The sequence below is a fragment of the Octopus bimaculoides genome, chromosome 3 (assembly GCF_001194135.2).
Source record: "Octopus bimaculoides isolate UCB-OBI-ISO-001 chromosome 3, ASM119413v2, whole genome shotgun sequence".
In the NCBI taxonomy this organism is placed as follows: Eukaryota; Metazoa; Mollusca; class Cephalopoda; order Octopoda; family Octopodidae; genus Octopus; species Octopus bimaculoides.
In genome coordinates this window covers 151,044,419-151,048,128 of record NC_068983.1, presented here as the reverse complement: position 1 = coordinate 151,048,128, position 3,710 = coordinate 151,044,419, and the positions used below count along the sequence as shown (strand labels likewise).

The window sequence follows — 3,710 nt, the reverse complement described above, 5'->3', positions numbered from 1 at the left end:
GGGGGTCTTGGTGGCGGTATTAGCGGCGGCGGCAGCGATCATTATGATTGCGCGATATAATGAATTCAAATGACCTTTTACGTTGCTTTGAGACAAACATTTTGAGACAAATTTCTCAAGTTGTGTATCTAATTTATTTGATGTTTAACCACGGTTATCCTTGATATGGTATTGTTTAGTAAAGTTGTTTAGTGGAATCCGTCCCTCTCCAAGATACACCAACCGTAGGTCTTCAATTCAACACTGCAAGCCTCATGTTAAGCTTTGGAAATGAAGTTTAACAAGCTCACGTTGTCTTTTACAACTACCTAATCTGAACTGTCTTATGTTTAAGTATTATGCACATTGATATACAACCTGTATAAAGTGATATAAACTTTTTGAACCTTCGACTAACAGTTTATAACGCAGGTCTTCATCCAAATATATTACCGATGTACAATTACGTGAGTAGCAATATGAACGACTTTGATGGTATAGAATATACTGGTTTGTCTTTCATGCACACTACTCAAACACGATGTCATCTTCAATGATCCAATAACTCAATCAAAATAAATAAGCAATTATCATTTATATATTCGTTTAAAGGGAAGTCGTAGGGGAAACAGTAAGTTCCTACAGTCCATGGTTAGAATTTCTAGTAAAGGAAATTTCTCTCTACGCTGCTATTGAGTCTTGAAAAATCATGAAATTTACGATATAATAGCCAAGGATGAGGAAAAGTGTGTAGATTATTTACAATGCAGGGATAGAATGCTTTGTAATATTTAGATTTGTCGCTCTACATTTTACACAAAGATCATGCCATGTTCAAATTAACTCTTTATTCTTCCAACATAATTAAGATGATGATGATGGTAATGATGATGATGATGATGACGATGATGATGATGATGATGAGGATGATGATGATGATGATGAGGATGATGATGATGATGATGATGATGACGACGACAACGACGACCTCAACGACGACGATGATAATGACGATGATGACGACGATGATGATGATATGTATATGTATGTATGCATTATGTAACCCTGGCGTTGATTCAAGCGACCTTACCCCTTCACTACAAATTATTTACGAATTGCTAAAGTAAAAAAAAAAAGGAAATTCGTGGTTCTTTTTTTCTTTTTTCTTTCATGTATAAATATAAATAAGTTTTCAGATGAAACAAAAACTAGGTGTGAGTGTATTGGTAATAAAAAATAAATTTTAAATATACAATTTATTACATCTGACATGTCTCGTTTTTGTTTTGAAGCTATTCGTGTCGCCTTTAACTTTTATGACAATTTATCGGTCTCTCACATTGGTGCAATGCCAAAATTTGTAGGGAATGGGTATAGTACATTGGATAGAGCCCAGTACTTATTTATTCGGGTCGGAAGTGGGTGAAGGTGTTGAAAGAATGAAGACAATTCCGTTTCTGTCATTCCAGTCTCATTTGCAATATAATATATTAAGATTACAGCAGAGGACTAGCTGAATCGGTAGATTCACCGGGAAAACCATGTGTTACAAAAATTAATTACATCTCTTTAGCTCTTGGCTCGAACCCCACCGAGGTTAATTTTGCATATTATCCTTCCGATATCGTTTCAGTAAGTATCAGCCTTGTACTGCAGTAACTAATACTTAATTTTCTCTCTCTCTCTCTCTCTCTCTCTCTCTCTCTCTCTCTCTCTCTCTCTCTCTCCCCATCTCTCTCTGGTCCCATAAAAAATTGTTTACTATTTTGTCCATGTTGATAATTTAATTAATATACTTAAATGTACTTTTTTCTATTGAGGATTCAGTCTTAAAAATATGGGCACATCTGGCAACCAAAATACCCCACTGTGGAGCATAATTTCATTCTTAAAATGTCTGGTATAGGCCAAACGTACCCTTGCGTCATATTATTTCCTTATAGAAAAAAAGTCGGCGAGCTGGCAGAAGTGTTAGCACGCTAGACGAAATGTTTAGCGGTATTTCTCCCGTCGCTATGTTCTGGGTTCAAATTCCGCCGAGGTCGACTTTGCCTTTTATCCTTTCGAGGTCAATAAATTAAGTACCAGTAAAACATTGGGGTCGATGTAATCAACTAGCTTCCCCCCAACAATTTCAGATCTTGTGTCTATAGTAGAAAGGATTATTTCTTTATAGAAATCAAATGCAGATTAAGAGTCACCTAAGAATAAGGAAAGATTACGATAATCGAGAGACATGAAGTTTGATAAATAAACCGCATATAAAACAAAACAGAATCTTGCTGTATAGACATTTTGAATTAAAATAAACATTGGATACAGAAAAACGCTGGGTAACCGAAATAGATGGAAAATTTAACGCTTCCCGTCAATTTTTAAACCTTCATATTTCTATTATACTTTAACTATTTTCAACCACTGAATACAACCAAAGTGAGGCAGCATCCATTTCTTAATAGAAATTAAAATATCGGTTTTTATCGCTATTTTCATTGTAGTTCTTCTTAAAGGCGGCGAGCGGGTACAGTCATTAGCGCGTTGGTCAAAGTGCTAAGCGGCATCTCTTCTGGCTCTTTATGTTCTGGGTGCTCATCTGCCGAGGTTGACTTTCCTATTTTTAATTTGGGGTTCGATAAAATAAGTATCAGTCGAGTACTGGGGTTGATATATTCCACTTACCCGCCTCCTCTAAAACTGCTGGCCTTGCATCGAAATTTGAAACCATTATAAATCCACACATTCTTTAAAATATATACACGGTAATGCCTACTTAAATGATTTCAAATTTGGCACAAGGCCAAAAAGTTCAGGGGAGGGGATAAGTCGATTACATCAACCCCAATGTTCAACTCGTCCTATTTTATAAACATCGAAAGGATGAAAAGTAAAGTTAACCTCGGCGGAATCTGAACCTAGAACGTAAAGATAGACAAAATGCCGCTAAGTATCTTTCCCGGCGTGCTAACGATTCTGCCAGCTCGCCGCCGTAAATGCTTATTTAATTGATGATTTTTTTTTCAGTTGTCATTCACAACAGAAAAATACTGATTTATTTTGACCATAAGAAGATCAGATTTTCTGGGCTAGGGTATAGTCACAAGAATCGATTCAGTGGGCGACATGAAACGTGTTACGTCGACTCCAGAGGAATACAAACAACTTTAACTTTGGTGTGATTTAAACTCAAGAACAAAGATAGAGATGATATATTATATACTGCTGGACTTGCTGATAAAATAATGAATTCTAACAGAAACACAGACCCAACAGTTATTGATGTGAAGAGGTTTATATTTAATTTAATAAATGATTCTCTTTTACTTGTTTCAGTTATTTGACTGTGGCCATGCTGGAGCACCGCCTTTAGTCGAGCAAATCGACCCCAGGACTTATTCGTTGTAAGCCTAGTACTTATTCTATCGGTCTCTTTTGCCGAACCGCTAAGTTACGGGGACGTAAACACATCAGCACATCAAGCGATGTTGGAGGGGGGGGGAGACAAACACAGACACACAAACACACATATATACATATACATATATACGACGGGATTCTTTGAGTTTCCGTCTACCAAATCCACTCACAAGGCTCTGGACGGCCCGAGGCTATAGTAGAAGACAGTTGCCCAAGGTGCCACGCAGTGGGACTGAACACGAAACCATGTGGTTGGTAAGCAGGCTACTTACCACACAGCCACTCCTGCGCCTATATGCACAGAGCTACTCCTCTGA

The 3,710-nt window shown here is 37.3% G+C and overlaps 1 long non-coding RNA gene across 1 annotated transcript in view; it reads left to right on the top strand.

The window, feature by feature from the left end:
* The first annotated feature begins 1,428 nt into the window (after positions 1–1,428).
* The window catches only part of LOC128247426 (uncharacterized), a 52,699-nt gene continuing 50,417 nt past the window's right edge, over positions 1,429–3,710 (top strand). Inside the window, exon 1 of the long non-coding RNA XR_008263813.1 lies at positions 1,429–1,611. This is a non-coding gene — a long non-coding RNA (uncharacterized LOC128247426). The remainder of the gene's footprint in view (positions 1,612–3,710) is intronic.